This window comes from Sapajus apella, unplaced genomic scaffold (assembly GCF_009761245.1).
Source record: "Sapajus apella isolate SASKATOON/1434 unplaced genomic scaffold, GSC_monkey_1.0 scaffold8, whole genome shotgun sequence".
In the NCBI taxonomy this organism is placed as follows: domain Eukaryota; kingdom Metazoa; phylum Chordata; class Mammalia; order Primates; family Cebidae; genus Sapajus; species Sapajus apella.
In genome coordinates, this window is record NW_022436948.1 from 7,847,388 (window position 1) to 7,867,646 (window position 20,259).

Consider the following 20,259-nt stretch of genomic DNA (forward strand, 5'->3'; position numbering starts at 1 on the left):
TGTGTCACGGGGGTTTGTTGTACGCGTTATTTCATCACCCAGGTATTAAGCCCGGTGCCCAGTAGTTCTCTTTTCTGCTCCTCCCTCCTTCCACCCTCCACCCTCAGGCAGACCCCAATGTCTGCTGTTTCCTTTTTTTTGTTCATGAGTACAAGACCTAGTTTCTAGCATGATATTCCTATTACCGTTTTAAGTAAACCACAGAATGCGTGATTGAGAGATATTGTAAAACACACATAATTTAGTACTGAAAATTATACATGGGTCTATGAATTCCAGTGGGACACCTCCATCCCTACCCCAAGCATGGAACTCTGGTACTATTTCCTAAGAGCTGCTGTTATTCCCCAGTGACTTCTAATTACCAAAACATCATTCATTCACTCATTTATTCAGCAAACATTTTATTCTATTGTGGTCTTTGAAATACCTGAAGGTGAGACATGCATGATCTCAGCCCTCAAAAGTTTGCCATTTGATAGAAGAGATGACACACACACAAATTGTTATTATACCAAGCGGAATAGACTCCTTCATGCCAAAACAGTATCCCATGGACACTTCTACCATAAAAGTTGATACTCACTGGTTCATGTGTAGCCAGTGAGCTGGCAAGACTGTCAGCTGCCTAAAGACAAGGACCTTGTCTTCTTTCTCTCCATATTGTCCATATCTAACACAGGGTCTGCCTGGATCACATGAATGAATGTGATATATTAAGTAGTATTAAGGATTTCCAGGAGGAGGACTGATTCCTTCTAACTGGAAGAATCAAAGAAATTATCATGTGTTTTCTGTAGGAAAAAAAAATTGGAGAAAGAAGGTTGCAGGCAAGGGGAATTACCCAGGCAAAACTGTAGGGGGGCAAAATATGTTTCAAGTATTCCCAACTGATTGGACCATAGGGTTTATCAATTATCAGCAATTTTCAACTGTGGCTGCCTATGAAACTCACCCAGGGGATTTTAAAATAAACTAATGCCTTGGCTCTGACACAGGACAATCAAATCAAAATATTTTGGTGGGGGTGGGGATATGAGTAAAAGCCTGAGATTTGCTTTTTTAAAAAAGGAGCCTCTGCTCTTTTTAAAAACGTTCCCCATTTGTTTTTGTTTATTTTTGTTTGTTTGTCTTTTGAGATAGAGTTTTTCTCTGTTGCCCAGGCTGGAGTGCAGTGGCATGATTTTGGCTTGCTGCAACCGCCGCCTCCCGGGTTCAAGCTATTCTCATCCCTCAGCCTCCCGAGTAGAAATTAGTATGAGGCTATGTTGGGAACTATGCTGGCAATGAATTTTAAACTGAAATATTTAATCTTTCAGCAGGAAAAAAGAAGCCAGGCTTATCTAGCAAGACAGGGAGGGAGGAGAGTAGCTATAAGGAGATCATTTAGGAGGCTGTTGAATTTGTCTAAGTAATACATGAACTCACATTGGTTTGCCACCAGGTAAAATTCACACGCCTATTAAGTGTGAAGTAGCGAGGGTTGAACAGGAGTGGAAAGGCCTCTGGAGTTTGCTGCCTGGATGGAAAAGAAGATTCGGATGAAAAGCAGAGGGTATTGAAGGTGACATGGTGAGGTTGGCTCCAAGCATGTCCATCTCTAGGAATTAAATTTGGGATAGAGGTGGTGATTAAATAATCATAGTACCTAGAAGTAAAAGTTGACCAGATAGGAGTCAATGAGAACTGCAAAAAAAGAAAAATACCAAGAGAAGAAAGCAACCAAAGGGGCAATCTTAGAGATTGCCTGTATGGAAGAGGGCAGGATTATCCAGCAAAAGAGCTGGAGAAAGGGCAGCCAGATGGCTGGACACCTATGTAAATTCATAAAAGAAGACAATTAAGATGGCAAGATTTCAAGAAAGGGGATGTGATTCAGAGGTTAAATATTGGAAGAGGGACAAAGAAGCACTGATGTTATTGGGGGGGCAAGACAGAAAGGGAAGGGACATCGGCTTCCCTAAGACAGGAAGGAAAGATGAAAGGATATATTTATTGCGCATGTATTTACCCATCACCTACCTATCTTTGACTCTACTAGACACAAGGGATATAATCGTGCAGACAAGGCATTTGCTCCCATGAAGCTTATATTCTAGTTGTGGGGAAGTGGAAGAAAGACAAGTTATAGAAAATGTGTGCATGAGTTCCACGTGGATTTGTTTTTGTTTTTGTTTTTGAGATGGAGTGTGATTCACTCTTGTTGCCCAGGCTGGACTGCAATGGCACTATCTCGGCTCACCATAACCCCTGCCTCCAAGATTCAAGTGATTCTCCTGCCTCAGCCTCCCAAGTAGCTGGGATTACAGGTATGTGCCACCACGCCCAGCTAATTTTTGTATTTTTAGTAGAGACAGAGTTTCTCTGTTGGTCAGGCTGGTCTCGAACTCCCAACCTCAGGTGATTCACCTGCCTCAGCCTCCCAAAGTGCTGGGATTACAGGCATGAGCCACCATGCCCAGCTCTTCCATGTGCATTTCTACAGACAGCATTTTCCTATTTATTGAGGAGTAGAGGAGAATAGAAATTGGAGAAGTGTGATCTTAGTAAAGGGAATGAAGGTATGACACTTAGGTGTAACAGGAATAAGGTGAAGGATGTGTAACCAACTTGGCTAGCTTTTGAGTCACATGTAGGAGAGGCAACAAGAAATGAAGAAAGGATTCAGCCAGCAGGCAGGTCCCTGTGAGTTTTTTAAACATGAACACTAGTTCAAGTCTTTGCTTACCCCTAACGTGACTTTGCCCATGTGGAACAGCTGGAAGCACAGGCTGAGAAGGGAAGAGGTGGGCTGCCCAGAGTTGGGATTGGCAAAGCCTCCGTGGTAAAGGTTATTGGGGCCCGGGGTTTACAAATACCACATTAGAAACATAAACATTTGAAAACCACAGAATGTAAATGCTCAAGGTCACAGCACGCTCATCAGCTCGTGGAATTCATACAGTAATTGAGCACATTAAGAAGCCTACTCACTCTGCTATCTAGTTTTAGAAGAGTTATAATTTAGTATCGCTAGCTATCAATTAGTCCTGTTTTCCTCATCTGTAAAATGAGAGGGTTGGACGAAATGACCTCAAAGTCCTCTTCCAGCATGGTCAATGGTGAATGGTAGAGCACATGTGAAATTCTGAAAGTTAATTTACTTCTTTAACATTTACGTTGATTGTTTAACTATTGATGTTCAAAAATGCAGATGTACAAATCTTTTAGGTCTGTGCACACAGAGCTGTTAGTTTTATGGACCATTCTGATTTTAAAATAAATTGCCCTGTGAAAATATGCAACCTAAATTCTGGTGGGAGAAATTTCAAGTGACATGGGTAGTTAAATAGGGTAATTGATAGGTCATTGACAGAACATGGAAATAGACCAAGCAGGAAAGTATTAGACATGAATAGGTTTTAATATTTGCAAGTTTGGAAAATGATTTTGTGAACATTGGGAGAAAAGGAGCTTTTCAAATACTAGGATGACAGTAGCTAGGGATACAAAATAAAGTTATGCAAATATGACTTGTCTTCCTGCACTAAGATTAATTTAGAGGACTATATGTAGGACCTCTTTCATCCTTTTCAAAAATTGCCAGTAAGAGTTAACCAGGCCTTGGTTAGATCCTGAAAAATTAAGGTAAAATGTGACCAACTAGACAATTTGTAAAGGTAAGCAGGGTATCAGCTAGCTGCTACTGTTTCGTATTGTAAAAATCTTGTTACTTTTCATATACAATAAGACTTTTGAATAATACTATGTATAATCTTGAAAGAAACAAACCTCAGTATGTGTCCTTTTTCTAACAGCTGCATTTGTTATATACCTTGTCACTGAAATCAAGGTCTTTAAGGCTTAAAACTCAGTACTAGCTCTGAAAGTTATTTATTTGTATATTTAATTTAAATGACTATTTTATTATTTTCAAAAGTATGTTTGGTGCCTTCCTATTGAAAGCAGTCTTTGGCATAACCGACTACATTTTAGTTTTATACCCAAAGCCTCTGTTTATGCAGATAAATTGAGGTTCCAGTCTTTACAGTGTCAGGTATAAGTATTAATCAGCTGATTTTCTGCCAAGGTTAATATATTTTTATTTGCAGTCTCATAGAGTAGGGCACAATCATTGTTAAGCACGGGTAGTTTCAGAAGCAGAAGTCTTCTGCAGATCAGTAAGATTTATACAAATTGAAATCTAAAAGAGTGGATAATGGGGGAAAATCATGCCTGAGGTTAAGGTGAATCACTCTGATTGAATCTTCCAGAAATCTCAACATTTTCTTCCTTTGCACTACCCTGATTGATCAGCTAGAAGCACCCGAAGGGGCCTTACCTTGAGTCCAGGTGCTGGAGCCCAATCTCAGCTGAAGATTCCAGAGATCTGGGGAAGTGCTGAAGGGGCCTGACTCTGCAGGGGGAAGCCTGTGTGCAACCCAAGCCTGCAGGCTACGTGCTCCTGTGCTGGCTGAGCCAGCAGGCAGGAGCAACTCTCCACCTCTGGCTGCAGAAGCTGGGCATCCAGGCACAGCCTCAGTCCCACCGCCCAGTAGCCCTCATCCGTGTCCAAGGAGAGAGCCCTTTGGCCACGAGGGCTTCTGGCACATGGCTTCAGTTTTTATGGGTGAAAGACAGTCCTTTGGCATCACAAGGTATTTATATCTGATAGAGCTCCAGGTTTTTTAAAAGCAATTTAACAACAAAAACTGCCAAGCAGAACTAACTACCACAGAGGCCTGGAAAGCAGCATAAGTGTGTTTTTTAATTCTTCAGAGGTGGTAGAAGTCACCAGAAATTCTCCCTCTTGAATTCTCTCTAAAGGGCTCTGGATCCTTGGAAAAATAATCTGGGCAAGTCTCACACTTTAGTAATTCTTTTTTTTTTTTTTTTTTAAATTTTGAGACGGGGTTTTGCTCTTGTTGCCCAAGCCGGAGTGCAGTGGTGCAATCTTGGCTCACCGCAACCTCTGCCTCCTGGATTCAAGTGATTCTCCTGCCTAAGCCTCCTGAGTAGCTGGAATTACAGGCACCTGCCAACACACCTGGCCTTTTTTTGTTGTTGTTTGTATTTTTAGTAGAAACGGGGTTTCACCATGTCAGCCACGCTTGTCTCCAACTGTTGATCTCAGGTGATCCACCCGCCTCAGCCTTCCAAAGTGCTGGGATTATAGGCATAAGCCATCACACCTGGCCAGTAATTCTTAAAAATGTCAGTCCCATGCGTTCTTTCTCAATTGTGGTGCTGGGTCGCAGGTTTTTACTGTTTGTTTTTAAAGCAGCCTCAGGGTGGAGAAATTATTAGAAACAAATGGGAGCATGCTGGCAGCTTCCGGTGCCTTCAGTTTAGACAAGCACCATATGAATTTCTAAAGGCGTTTTCTTCCCTGTGCAAATGTGTTCCTAGAGTGGCCTTCTGCATGGGATGGGCATGATCTGCATGGAACAATAATGGCCACAATCTGGCAGCCCAGGTCTGGGAGACCATGTGGCCTAAGCAGTGTAGCACACAAGCTCATTGCTTTCCATTGAGAAGTACAGGTATTGATCGATTTACGACCTATGCAACTTACGACCATTCGACTTTACGACCACAATCGCTAGCCACGACTGCTCTGCACCTGGCAGCGCAAACGTTGACCGGCTGGGCGTACGACAGTGTGGACCAGCTTCCGGCAGCACTACCATCTCCGACTGCACCATTTCAACTGTACATATAGCCTACTCAACTTACGACCAAATCTTGTTATGATCGGTCTGCAGTGCCGACCGTGGTCGTAAGTCGAGCACTAGCTGTATACTCAAATACCACCCAGCTCAGTCTCCAGGAATTCTTTTTATAGGAGCACATTAGCAATGAGAAAGCTCCAGGAAGGACCTATAAACACATTTCAACAGCTTAGGAAAAGCAGAAATCGCATGCCTTTTTAAAACTGCAAGTGTTTAACTGATTTTTAGTTTCTTTCTACTCACTCCTCTGACCCTGTGGCCAAATGAGAAACCAGTTTAATTATGTTGCTTCTTCCTGAGTTCGGCTTCATCTTTTCCTGTTTAGTTTCCACCTAAGATAGGAGGAGGCCTGGTGAGGACTTCTAGGCCAAATTTGGAGAAAAAGCTCTTCTAGGAGCTACAAAACCTCAAGCAAGTGACCCAGCCCCTCCAAGCCTCAGTTTCTTCAATGATACTGGGAGATGGGGTCAGACTCATTTCTCTGAAACCTCTTTAAGTTTTAGCTTTCTGTGAAGGAAAATTTAAAGAAAAGCACAGAGAGACTGACTATACTCGAAGCAGCTACACCAACTTTACAAGAGGATCTTTTCTTGAAGATGCCCAATCTGGTTTTGTTTCAGAGAGGATTTGGAAAGGTCCATTTAGCAGAAACACTGCTGGCCTGGGCTTCCCAATGTCTAGACGGACTCGGCTTCCCCAGGTCAGAGTGATGTGGCCACTCAGAAATGCCTTTGGCTGTTGGAGACATGAGGCTGTACACATACCTGCTGCATCCTGATGATGCATGCAACATACAGGGAATTTTACATTGACCAAGGTAAAACAGTTACATACTTCCTTAAATATGAATACGCATATGGGCCTTTTCAGCCTATTACTATAAAACAAAGAATGAGGAATAAAGTTTTGCCTTGGTCTTGCCATAAACACACTGCTCTGGTAAAATTTGCCGATTTTTGTCGTGTTCTCTTAGTTTTGACAAAATGGGATGACCATAAGTTCATTTGATATGATTCCACGTTCAAATTTATGTTCAGCATTTTGGTGATGGGGGCAATATGATATAGTGGGAAAGGTACAGGTTAGGAGCCAGACGGACTTGGGTTCGAATCTCAGATCTCAGGTTATAACCTACAGGAAGAGTTAAAGCCTGAAAATCTACCTACTGGGGTCATCCTGAAGATGGAGTGAGATGCCTTCTGAAAGGTAACTGGGCTGGTGACTTTGGACAAAGGACACTGTCTCCCTGATCTTCAGTTTCGTCATTTGTAAAAAGAGAGATAATAAAGTTCATGCTGCATTAGGCTAGGATCACAAATGCGGAGCTGCAGGCACTCAGCTCAGGTGCAAAGGTGAGCTGATTCTAGCTCAGCTGAGTCCAGCGTGCTCTCAGCCCTCCAGGGGCTAATCTGATTGGAGATGTAGGAGGCACCAACACCAAATGAATCAGGACACAGCATCTGATTAGTCCTTAGCAGCACAGAGACATGCTAGGTTTTGTTCAGCCTGGAGAAGAAAACATTTAGAAAGGGTAGAAGAGGCTAGGCCCCATGGGGAAGGGAAAGCTGAGTCTCGACAGGCCTTAAAGGGCTTTGAGGGTAGAGAATGAGATTCCGATAGAAAAGGGAAAGAATGCTTTCTAGGAAATGGAAGTGCACAGGCAATAGCAATGAAGTGGGGAAGCATACAGGAGCAATTGAAGAGGAACCTTGTTGGGGAGTGCTGGGAAGAAGTGTGGGTGAAGCAGAGTCAGGCCATGGGGTTCCTGGATGATACAGTTAGGGTCATCCCACAGAGAGTCCCAGGGTGCAACAGTGGGGCTTTACCATGGCCACTTTCAATAGATCCAGTTAAGCCTGCTGAGAATTACCAGCAGTCCTGACTCCCAGGGACACTTTGTACTGTTTTGGTGCAAAACTTACTCCCTGTCCCCTCCTCCCTGGTTTCAGACAGCACTGTGGTTTCTCTCCACACCAGCTCAAGCACTGTGTAGTCAGTTTATAGTTTACAGGGATTTCCCACACACCCATATATGTTTTCCACTGAGGTCTGTGCTTTTTCCTAGACCCACCCAAATTCCAGAGCAAGACTCACTTGCGTGCCAAGTTCATTTTCTTTTTCTTTATCACCTTTTTCTCCTTATAAAACATAGGAGATAGTTACTTTTTTCATGCTTCTAGGTATTTTTAACAGAAAAGAAAGAAGAAACTCCAGAAATAAAACAAATACAAGGACAATTTCTGATTCAGTTTGTATTGAAAACAATAGTTGCTCATAGAGGCAAACCCAGCAGGTGAGTTTTTTCACATTGCAACTCTTGTTTATGAAAGTTTGAGTGGCTATGGGGTATAATGCCTTCTATAATTAAAAAAAAAATGCTTGAAAGTTTCTAAAGGATAGACTCTGGCTCTGGAATCCAGGCTTTCTTTATAAAGTAATTTTTTTTTTTTTTTTTTTTTTTTTAGGAAAAGAAGAACTGCATGAAAAGGGAAAGGGGAATCAGCTCCTTAGGAAGGAAATTAGGAATCATTTTGGTCATTTTAAGAATGCTGGTTCCCTGTTGATTCGTAAGATAGAAGACAGAAGTACTTTCTACAATACTTTCACAAAGAAAATCATCTCATTTAACTTCCTTGTTGTCCTGTGGGAGGAATTTTGCAGGTGAGAAACTAAGAAATTGAATCACTTGTGGAGGATCACTCAGCCTAAGGTGGGGACTCCAGTCCAGGGCTTCTACCTCCAAGTCAACCTTTCCTTTTCCAGCTGCCTTAGGGACAAGCCTTGCGCTCAGCATGGTCCCGGGGAAGAAGGAGGGTGGGGAATCAGTGGGAGGGTGGCAACATGGAGTGGAGAGAGAAGTAGCCAACCTCTGTTTCCCGTATGCCTCTTAATGTGCTAAGAAACGGAAGCGCAGAACCTTAGTGCACCTTTCCCAAGAGTATCGTGTCTAGCAGTCTGCACACCTGGAATTCATATCCAGGAAGGTCCGATTTCAAAGCCCAAAGTCTCTCTCCATGAGAGCAGGCTGCCTCTCTCATTAGAATGACCTTCTCTTTGTCATGTTTCCACCATTACCTGTCAGGGGCTTTTTCTCACTCTGCTCCCATCTTTTTTTTTCTTTCAAATTTCAAGTACTTTTATCAGATATTTGTTTTCTCTTATCCAAATGTTTCCAAACTGTGTGTTATTCAGTTGACTTTTGCTAAGAAAATTTAGGCTGTATATATTTTAAAAATCCACCTATATAACTTTCAAAACTACTATAATGCAACATTTTCTTTTTTTGCTGAAGTTTCGCTTAATCACAGTATAGCACGGAAATACCAGAAGATAGTCCCAGCCAAAGAGTCTTTAAACTGTACGTAGATTCGAAGTCAGCGGCAACCGAACAAAACTGGCGTTGCTTCCTTGTTCTCAGACTTTCGTTATTACTATCTCTGTCAGATCCTGTTTGTGTTCAAAAGGCCGCCAGTCTCATGAAAGGATGAACTTGAGAAACCTTGCTTTAATCATTGCAGCAATTAGCAAATAACCGCATTATCTTTCCTTTTCTATTATAAACATATTCAAGAATAGACTTGTAGTTTCCTCAGAGCTTCTCAGAAAACTGAAGCTAGTTGCTTGTAAAAACCAGGTATTTGACCTGTTCGCAAGGGGCCTGAGTTGCTGGAATCTTCCTTCTTGTCTTCAGTAATTACGTGACTACAGGAACAAATGTAAGCCCCTTTCCATGCCAATCATATACTTCTTAAGTCGCGGTAGATTTAACTAAGTGAATAACTCAGTTTGAGGACTTTGAGGAGGGAGGAGAATGGGTTTGTCACATTTAGCAAAAAAGAGCATGAGAAACATTCACCATTAACAGGCTTGAAGGCAGCCCCCAGGACCCTGAGAACTCTGCGCTGCCAGCCAAATGCTAATCTCTCAGTTCCTCTCACACTTTTCATCTGGGCTGAGTTGGCAGGGTGCTACCAAACCTTCCTCTTCCACTGTTTCTTCCCTTCAACTCCCTCCATTTCTCCTTCTCTGACATATGAGTCAAGGGTGTTGCCATTAACCGTGTCTCCCTCAGAAATTTCCTACTGTTGGTTACTAGTGGGTTGGCTGGCTTATTGGTCATCTCTCTGCTTCTCTGAGGGTTCATTCTCCTGCAGCGTGGTGGAGTTCTTCTCCATCCTTTGTAATTATATTCCCTGAGGTCTTGCACTCATCCTCTTTTATCGTATCTGTAATCTCTTGGCATCTTCTGTGTTACCCTATGGCCCATTCAGAGTCTCATGATGTGAATCAATGCTCACCAACAGAATCTCCTCGGGGATCCCGTCTGCGTTTCCAACGTCCCCTGGAATGACAGTGGTCCAGGATGGACTCATCCAAAACTGAACGCATATTATTCTCCCTACATCCGGCTACATCTTCTGATATTTTGGTTGGTAACAATGGCATCCTCATTCTCCCACCTCTCCCTCTTTAAGCAACTTCACATCTGTATCCAGTCAGTGCAAGCCCCAGATTCCACCTGATGAATCGCCCTTGCACGGGTGTCTGTCCTGCTCCTTCCCACGGCCACCACGCTGGTCCAGGTCTTCATTGCTTTTACTCAGTCTCTCAGAATAGCCTTAGGATTAGTCACTTGGTCATCACTGCCAGACTGGCATTTCTAAAGTGCAGCTCAGGACCCAGAAAACCAAAATCTTCGGTGACTCCTCAGTGCCTTTGCTTGACTCCAACCTCCCACAGCAGAGGCTCGAGGGTGTGGCTTCTCAAGATGGATGATGTAGCTTCAAAGGCCAACTTCACCCCTCTCTGAAGCCTGTGGCCCCAGCCTGTTACTTAACCTCTGCACCCTGCTTTCCTCATCTCTAAAGAGTTGGTAAGAAAGCCTGCCTGCCTGAGAATTAAAAAATACTTAGAGCCCTGCCTGGCCTTTCAGGAATGCTCAGCACTGTTGGCTGTTGGCTGCCAGCTTCGTCCTGACTGTGGTCCTCACTCTCCCATTCCTTCCCTGCAGTGAGCTCAGCCCCTGTGCACACTGCCGCCCTCCCACGCCCTCCTGCTGGTGCATGTTAATCCGGTCATCTTCCTGCTCTCACGGCTTCTCCCCATCCTGACCCTGGAAGTCCTGTCATTCTCCAAGGCATGTCTCAAATGCCCCAATGCCTCTACCAGGCATCCCAGAGGGATCTAATCTTTCCCTCTTTGACTTTCCCTGGAACTTTGTCAGGGCCTCTCATGTCAATGTCATCACATTCTCTGGGCACTGCAGGATTTCTTGTGCTTTGGGTGTTTTTCTTTGCTATTTCTTGACTTCCATGTCTTCCTAGCCACACATCTGTCCAGCAGCAGCCTGGAGGCTCCTTGAGATCAAGGACTAAGTCTTCTCCACTTATATCCTCTAAATCAACATAAGACTGACTACCCAGCCCCCCGCAGAGCAAGCCCTTGGCAAGAAATGTGCTTGGTGAAGATCACTGAGGGTTAAAGCCTGACTATACAAAACCTGAGTGAGAGTTGATTTAAAAACCCATTAAATATTCATTTCTACCAACCTCAGGGCTAACAAGTCAGACCATTTCTTCAGACACTGAAAACTAAACAAAGTGCTGTACAGAAAATATCATTTAGGGAACATTCCCAGGATATTGGACTAGACAGGTTAAAATATCCATAATTATAAAATTCATATTTAAATATACATATCCTCATGCAGCCCTAGACTCTGAAATGCCATGTACTGGCATAAGCTACTCCAGCTGCAATGAAATGCACTTGATTGTAACCACAGAAAAGTGGCCCTCACAAGTTTTAGTCCTAGAATATTTCATCTTTAAAACAGGAAAATCTTAGAAAACTCTCTTCAATTTAAAATTTAAAACACATTCAGAGCCAAATACCTTTATTGCCACAGGTATGCTAACACAAGCCAGATCTAGACATAGCATTTGAGGGAGACTGAACTGATGCTAATTTTGTTGTTTTCTGCATTTGCTGCTCCATGGATCAAATCACCCGTTTCTAGCCCAAGATTGCAGTATATTCTTCCTTTCATTTTTTCCCCTTGTTTTCTTCCTCAGAAGCAAACTTCCAGCCCATGCTCTCCCCTTCTGAACCCAGCTGGCTCTGTATTTACTTTTCTGTTTTATATCAAGATTCCTCATTTTCTTTTTTCCAAAATAACCTGCATGTTTTCTACTTTTCCCCTATTGGGTTTATACAACGACTATATCTTAAGCACAGGGGTCCCTGTTTCTTCTCACTTCTCCTTAATAACTCTGCTCACACAATTCTAGCAGCCAATCCATCACTTTGTACTGTTCACCAAGGGAGATAACGCACCAGTTAGTCATTTTCAGATATACATATTTTTGAAAGACTTCAGATAAAAAGGTCTCTGTTGTGCATTTGCAGGACGAGGTAGATATGAGTTCATGGTGAAAGTGAAGATGTAATTATAACAAAAATTATGCCTTTCATGTCAGTGCATGTGGATTCAATACATGCTGCTTGAGGAATACCTTGGGCCATGCACTGAAAGCACAAAGAAATAATTGGGTGAAATCTTCATTGTCAAAGAGTTTGCAGCCCTGCAGGGAAAAGGGACAAGTAAGCAGGCCATTGTAAAGTGGGGCCAAGCAGAGTGAACCAGCTATATGCAGGAACGGGGAGGGAACCCCACCGAGGGTTCCCAGCTCAGGCCTGATGGACTGGAGATTATTCCCTTAGGCTGGTGCAGAACTTCTTGGGATTTCAAAAATGTTAATGATTGCTGTGAAAGTTTCAAAGTTTTCTGAACCTGTTTGAGTGCAGACTTTCTTATTTCTTGCAGAGATAGAGTTACCAGGACCCTCAGAGGACTCTGCTCACCAGTAGAACCTCCCAGGATAGACAGCACTTTGCTGTCAAATTGTGCTTCAGGACATTCCCTCCTGCCTTCTGACCAGCAGAAAAACTGCCCTCAATTCCTGAGACCAGAAGTGTAGGGCCAGCCTCTGAGTGTTCTCCCCCAGATCCCAGGCAGCTGAGTCCTGATGACAATGGAGTGGAGCGTTCCCTTCCCCTTCCTTCCTCAAAGCAGCTTTGGCCTGCCTAGGAGAAGCCAGCCTTCTTCTGTCCATGGGGCCCAGGAACCAAGACCCTAAGTGTTTCTTAATCAGATTATCATAGTATTCCTTTTGACAAGAATAAAATCATGTGACATTATATACAACTCTTTATAAGGAGTGACGTTAAGATGTCAGTGTCAACCAGCCACTTTGGGAGGTTGAGGCCAGTGGATCACCTGAGGTCAGGAATTCAAGACCAGCCTGCCAATAAGGTGAAACCCTGTCTCTACCGAAAATACAAAAATTAGGCAGGCATGGTGGCGGGTGCCTGTAATTCCAGTTATTTGGGGGATTAAAGCAGGAGAATCGCTTGAACCCAGGGGGTGGAGGTTGCAGTGAGCCAAGATTGCACCACTTGCACTCCAGCCTGGGTGACAGAGTGAGACTCAGTCTGAAAAGAGAGAGAGAGAGAGATGTCAATGTCACTATGACGTCATATTTTTAAAACACTGTTTAGAGGGCCATTTTTTTTGTATGCACTTTATCTTTAATATGAACTGTAAGTCAAAGTTATAGATTTGAAATATATTAAACGAGATGTTCAAAATGCAGCACCATTGTATCCTGATGTCGTTGACATTGGGATAGTCTCTCTGAACCTACACAGACAGTTTTGTTATTAATGCCCTAGCTAAATACACACCCACACTGCCTTTGTCACTTGTATGTGTGTGTCTGTATGTAATACGGCTCACTGTCGATACATAATTTTTTTCCACAAATTTCTGACAATATGAAGAAGACAGGGCAGGGTTCCCATTTCTTAGTGTTTAGAGCACGCTAGTCACACCAGCCAGGTGATTCAGGGTTCATTATATTTTCTTTATCTCCTAGCAGATATGTGGGAATGGCATTGGGAAGAAGAGTACAAATGATGCCAAATTTTGTGAACATTCAAAGCAAAAGATAAACGTTTCAAATTTGTCCTTTAGAGGTAGAAATTGACACAAAGGATAACCTAGGAGGTAAGAAAGCAGGATTCAGGGAGCTGACCTTGTATTTTTTGGTAAAGAGGTCTAAGACGAAGCAAGATAACAATCTGCAAATATTTGAAAATGTAAACATCATTGAGTGAGAACGTTATTTGGCCTGGTAGGAGTGGGTTTGGCCAGTATTTCTACTAAGAATCGACACGATTAACTGCTATCAAAAGTTGGAAACAGCATTAATAGAAACTAAGAAAAAAAGAGGGGGGCTTCTTGCCAGAGACACAGTTATTCCACTAGGGTAAGCCCTCAAGTCTGCTCAAGACAAAGCAATGCTTATTATTTATACATTCAATACTATTCTAGGGTCTAATGGCACCAAAAGCATAATGTCCTTTAGGTTTTAAGTTGGGGGCTTTTCAAGTGGAAGAAAATGCACAGTTGATTTCAGTACTCACTTGCTCTACCATAGGGAAAGCAGCTTTGATAGGATCTTACCCTTGGGCTAAGATATGACCTGAAGGTTCAACCACAGTACAAGGATCTACCTTTCACGGCAAGGTGCCAATGAAATGAGAAGCATTCTAGATGGCATTGAGATCCATTTTTTATATATCACTAGATACAGATAAACATGATTGTTATTTTTTGCTTGTCATTTTTCAGAATTATTGAGAGAGTAGCTAGCAGCTAAAATTTACATCAATTAATTCAACCATTCATTCAAGAGATAAGTATCAGGCCTTTATATGACACAGAGTGGATTTATCAAGAAGTTAATGAAACTTCAGCTTCAGGGTTCCTTGCTTCCCCAGGTCCTATCTGAATCCTTGTACCTAATAGTACAGTCCTAATTTTGCATTCGTTTTCTTTAAAGCCCCCAAATCGTGCAATCTTAAGGGTCCATAAAATCTTCATCAGCCTCTAATACAGGCACTAGAGAAAATGCACATCAGTTCCATAGCCATCTGCCTGACACCAGCGCGGCTCCAACTGAAGCAGCATGTGAGTGAAACCCAAACCCAGGCACCTGGGCCCCCAGAGCACCCTAAGAATTGCATTCCCCACTGCAGTGTTCCTTCTCTGTGTCACTCTCTTTTTCTTCCACGGCCCAGCAGTGACTATGAGGATTCATGTTACCTACAGTCTCAGGGACATGGGCAGGCTCAGGGTGTCTGAACTCTGAACTCTGAACTCTGATTGAGGGAATGAGTGACCAGCACAGCTGCTGTGACTTCTGGCCAGACTACTGCCAGAGGGCCTGCTTGGCTGCTTCAGTGTGGATCCCTACACATTAAGACCGCTCTGAATCAGAGCTGCAGGGTGGTAGAGACAGAACCAAACAAAACCTGGCTTATTCTGTTGCTAATTCTTTCCAGTGTTCCCTCTGTACGTCCTCAGTCCCGAGGTGGTGCAGACAGGCCCTTGCTCTCAACTGCTACTTCCTACTGGAAACGAATCGGACGGCTGGCACATGTGTGTTTTGTATCAAAACCCAAAACTTTGTCCTTCTGGTGCGTCTTCAGATGTGAGCATGATCACGTGACCCTGATTCATCTTTGTATAGTGGCTAAAATATCTGGAACTGTGTGCTTTAGAATTTTACGTCGAGACGCATAGACTGTATTCTGGAATTAGGTCATGTGTGAACTTCTGGATTCAAATTGGATTGTGGCGACTATTGGCTTATTGATCTCTTCTCTAGTGAAGGTGCAATGCCCGTCAAAAGAAATGCAGATACATGACCTCCTCATGGAGCTCTGACCTTTCCCTTGTGAAAACAGCACAGATGTTTCTGACTAAAATTCTCCCTGGGAATGTGGTAGAAATCACTGTGTGTATTCCAGCTGGATTATGATGAGTGGGGATCCCCCTGAATGAACCCAGAGATGCGTTCCAGAGGCTACAATACTCATCAAGTTCAACTTCCTCACCTGGCCTTTTATCAGAAATGTCTATTCCCTCATTTTTTTCTTTCATCTCAACAAAGTAATATTTAGTAAATAAAGCTTCTTAAAGGGAGAATCGAGGCCATAGAGGGAGAGAAACTAAGTTATAAAATAGAAATAAAGGTTCCAAGAAAGAAGTTGTATTTACTAAATCTTTAGTAAACAAAAGTTTTATTTCTTTTAAAAATAAAGGTTTTATTTATAAATAAAGTTTTATTTCTAAATCTTTATTTATAAATTGTAATGTAGTTTCTCTCCCTCACTGCCCTTAGTTCTTTTAAAGGTGGGAGCAGGCTCCCCGTGCTCCTTTAGGGAAGATTTAGCACTTCTTAGATTGCTTGTCTCTGCAGCCACTACCAGGTCACACTATTCCTGTACCCGTCTGCAAAACTGGCACCAGGAAGTTACCTGAGCCATGTGTGTTGAGTCTGACCTGTCTCCCTCCCGGGCACGGCATCCTTGAGGGTCATAGAGTAAGGCCCCCCCGGGTTCGCTTTGTTCTGGCATCCAGACCTGCCCGGCCTTGTCCCACCATCAGCTGCACCAAAAGCCCCACTCCTGAGGTGGCTCCTATGAGATAAAGGTAAAGGACAGAAGAGAGAGAAGGTAAACAATAACCTCTGGCTTGCCTCTTATATTTGCCCATGAATAAGCCACAAACTCATCTTTGCAGACATAAAAGTTAGTATTAATTCTTGTAATAGCTTTCTGATGATTTTCAGTGTAGAATGATTTTTTACTTGAAAGAATTAAGACAACACATTTAGGGATACAGATTTTAATCTGGGGTGCAATGCTTGAATTGTTGCAGGGGAAAAAAAGACTGAAGAAAATGATTAGGGAGGTGTATATGCCTTCAACACGCATCCCCACAGACCAGTCGTTTACAGCTTCATCATGCTTACAGCTCAGCCTCTGGACGGCTATGCTGGCTCTAAAACTGATGCATCCAGCACACAGATACATTTCATAAGCAACCCTGGACTCCGAGGCAAGGTATGCAAAAAAGTCCGTGGGCTGCTTCGAGTCTCTAAAGAGATGAGAGGAGATTGGACAGGAAAGGATATTTCAAGGATTTGACATACTAATTAAATCCGAGTAACTTTGCCTCTCTATTCCATGCCTAAGCCACATATTGGTGGGTTTTCTTGTACCGAGTATGTCATTGTTATTCAGGTATATAATTGCACCACACACACACACACACACACACACACACACACACACACACACCAAGAAACCACAGCCCTTTTGAAACTTCCTCGCTGCTGAAGCAGAGTGAGGTTATACTGAGCCTTATGGGAAAGAGCCCAGAGACCTGCTTGTGTTGGCTTCTCAGGTTTGCTAGTGTGTGCAGCCCAGGGTCTCGCCCTCTTTCCCCCCAAAACACTGGCTATCTGCACTGGTGAGAAGTGCGAGGAGAGGAAATTGGTGAAATAAGACTTTCTGTAAAACAACCACAACTCTTGGTGAGAGGAAGGAGTGGAAAGATGGAGAGAGGACGTTTTGGAAAAAATTGTTTTCCTTAAGCAACCAGAGTCACACAATTCAACGAAGGCAATTCTGTAAAACCCCCAGACTATTTATACTTTTATTTAATTCAGTGAAGAAAGGTCTGTTCCGTTATTTGATGAGCGTTGCTGACATGCCAGTACCGGCAATTTGGTTGAACTCTTCTACTTTTCGGTATTTTGGGAAGACTTGCCTTGTGACCTCTAGGTTATTCCCTGGATGGTCATTTATTATATTTACAGTTAGAGAAGGAGGAAAACTGCTAAGAAGTAAAACCCTGGAAGGTATGGAAAGAAAGAACAGCGTCCGGAGAAGCTGTGTGTGAGGTAAGTGCTTATTTAATTGCTTGGCTGGAAGTGTTTCTGATACTGTATTTAGTTTTCACAAAATGATGGTATTTAAAAAGGTATTATAGCTTTATGGGACACTTTTCTTTCCATTTTTAGGACTATTGTAAACAGGAGAGAATTTGTTACCTAAGGCTATTACTACTGATTCTTCCATATTTGTTTAAAGATTCACGAGGGGACAAAGTATGATAGGACCTGGGATAACACTTGATTGTGCATAAGTGTGAGTGTGTGTGACCTTGAGGTTGCAAAGAAATGCATTTCAAGAATCACTTGGGTTTTTCTTTTTCGAAATCCCTCTTATAGGTTAAGGGGTAAAAGATTAAGATATGTTCAGATAAAAATAAATCTAAACATTTGAATTAATGGTACACATTTTGGCCTTTAGCTTTCCAGAGTTACATACTACATTCGCTGTACGTTTTCTATCCTGTGACTTAAAGAAATTATGAGGTCAAGAAACGTCTATTGAACAATAAATTCCTATTTCCTTCAGGCAACTAAATGCGGAAGTACAGTGGAGACAAAAGTTGGCTTTACGGGAGCAATGTGGAAATTTCACCCAGTACAGCATTTACTAGCAGAGGATAGTCTAAATTCACATGAAATTATACACAGATTAAAAAACATATCATCCATGGGTCGTGAACAAAGTTCAAAATGTTTCCAAAGTCAGGATTGTTTACATTCCTTACACCTACCACAGAAAACTTACATAACTTTTCTCATAAGGATAGGTAACAGATTTTAAAATATTCCAGTGAGGTTTCGCCTTACGGCAATCTAAACTGATTTCCTGACTGACAAAGGAAAATAACTGCTTCAGAATTACAGAGAACTAAATCATCGTTGAAAATCAATAACAAATTTGCTCTGACAGGCAGTAAGATAGCAAAACCCTTGCGAAGAGTTCTCCCGCAAGCTAGACCCCCGCACACCCATGGCAGACAACTCAACATCTGGTTATTTTTCATGAGCAAGAATAAAACACTGTTTTTTGTCCCATCATTAAGTAAAATCTCATTTTCCACATGCAAACAGCACTTGTAAATTCCCCCAGATAAGCACGAATGTCTTCAATGATTTAAAGAAGTTTTAAAAGAATCACAAAGTTTTCATTACCTTTAGAAGTGAAGTTTTTCAAAAATACCTCCTGTGTGCCACATGCCCCAGAGTTGGCAGAAGTGCCGTGTACCTCTTACCTGCAAAGACTGAGGAGTGCAGACTCCTGGCTGGATGGGAAGTTATGTCAAGTCAGAGAAATGCTCAGTCCAGACAGGTTGCCTTGGGAAAGATAAGTGTTTAGGGTTTCTCAAAATGAAGAAAACTCTCTCACTGTTCACTGTCAGTCAAAAACAAGTTGGTACAAGTTTGAGTAGGAATCACCTGGAGGAACTGAAAAGAGAAAGAAAGAGATTGAGAGAGATTGGGTGGAGGAGGGAGGGACAGGGAAGGAGGGAGGGAGGGAGGAAAGGAGAGAAAGTGAGAGACAGGGAGAGAGAGAGGAAGAGAGAGAGCGAGGGTGAGAGAGAGAGAAGGAATCTGAGAAAGGAGATCATGATGTCAGCATGTCTTAAGGTCTTAAGGAAATCTACAGACCTACAGGATTCTAGTGGGCACCCAGTCTGGGCTCTGCAAACACCTGTGCGAAGGAAAACTGATGCTCTTTTAAAGAATGCCAGTTAATCTTTGAAGAAACTTTGGCCATTCTTATCAAAGCGTTTTTAAGGTCCCTTTGGCTAAGTAAACTATGAATAAATAACCAGATTACCTTTTCTAACAATCTCTCCTTTATCCCATGTTTTCTTTTTCTCTTCTCTCTCCCCTCCCCAAATGAATATTAACAAAACTTCTTGCCTCCTGGAGGAATCAGAATGAACCCATACAGGCTATGCTTAGATCAAACATACCTGAGCAAAATGCCGCAGAGGGAAACTCGTGTGTTTAGCTCAACCCCCTTATTGAGCTGAGTTTTTCTGTCACCCCTGCTTTCCCTAATTAAAAAAAAAAAGTAAAGAAGTTGGATAGACATGGGCAAAATTGGGTTCTTCTGGATCATGGAAATTGGACTTAGGGATACGTGTTGGAATCTGGGTTCCAGCATTCTTTGCACAATCTGGCATCTTTATGAGAAATGGTCAGAATTCCATCCCTGAAGCAGGTTTCTAATGGAAGATCTCTGGAAGCTGGAAGCTTCTTTCAGGAATGCAGTTATATGTCCATCCTATGCAAAGTGACTCTTGCAGCCATCACATCAAGGGAGGCCAGTCCAAGCCTCATGTGCTCGCCTGGCCTACTCATGGCCAGAGTGCATGGGGACCTTGGTCAATCCTAACAGACGGAATAGGTTTTTCACAAGTACTTCCCCTAGAGAAAGCCCTCTACACTGGTCCAAAGGCAATGCCAAGAGATACAAAGGGTCTCTGTCTCATGGAAGATGATGATACACCCACACATCTCCTCCTTAGGCACCTCAGTGGAGCCAGGCCACTGCACCTAGTTTGACTTAGAGCAGACAGAGTGAGGAACACCTTGCTTCTGCTGGAAATGAATACTTCCTCTCCCCAGAGTACTGGGCTCAGCACTTCACCCCAAGTGCAGCTGCTGCTGTTTCAGGTGCTTGAACTAAATGGGAACTGGAAGCAATGGGGTGCCATTCTGTCTTTAGGGAGGAAGGGCCGAGACCTCCTTATTTTCTCCCCCCTCTT

General features: G+C 42.8%; 1 protein-coding gene across 9 annotated transcripts in view; it reads right to left on the reverse strand.

The window, feature by feature from the left end:
• KCNJ15 (potassium inwardly rectifying channel subfamily J member 15) overlaps window positions 1-19,054 on the reverse strand; it is a 54,304-nt gene extending 35,250 nt beyond the window's left edge. For 4 of the 9 annotated variants that reach the window (XR_004268588.1, XR_004268586.1, XR_004268589.1 and 1 more), the window contains exon 1: window positions 4,322-4,908. The gene's annotated coding sequence lies outside the window, so the exon portion shown is untranslated. Of the gene's footprint in view, window positions 1-4,321; window positions 4,909-18,673 lie in introns of those variants that run through there. The other 5 variants (XM_032276878.1, XM_032276879.1, XM_032276881.1 and 2 more) reach the window with 4 other exon arrangements.
• Between the last annotated feature and the right edge of the window lie 1,205 nt (window positions 19,055-20,259).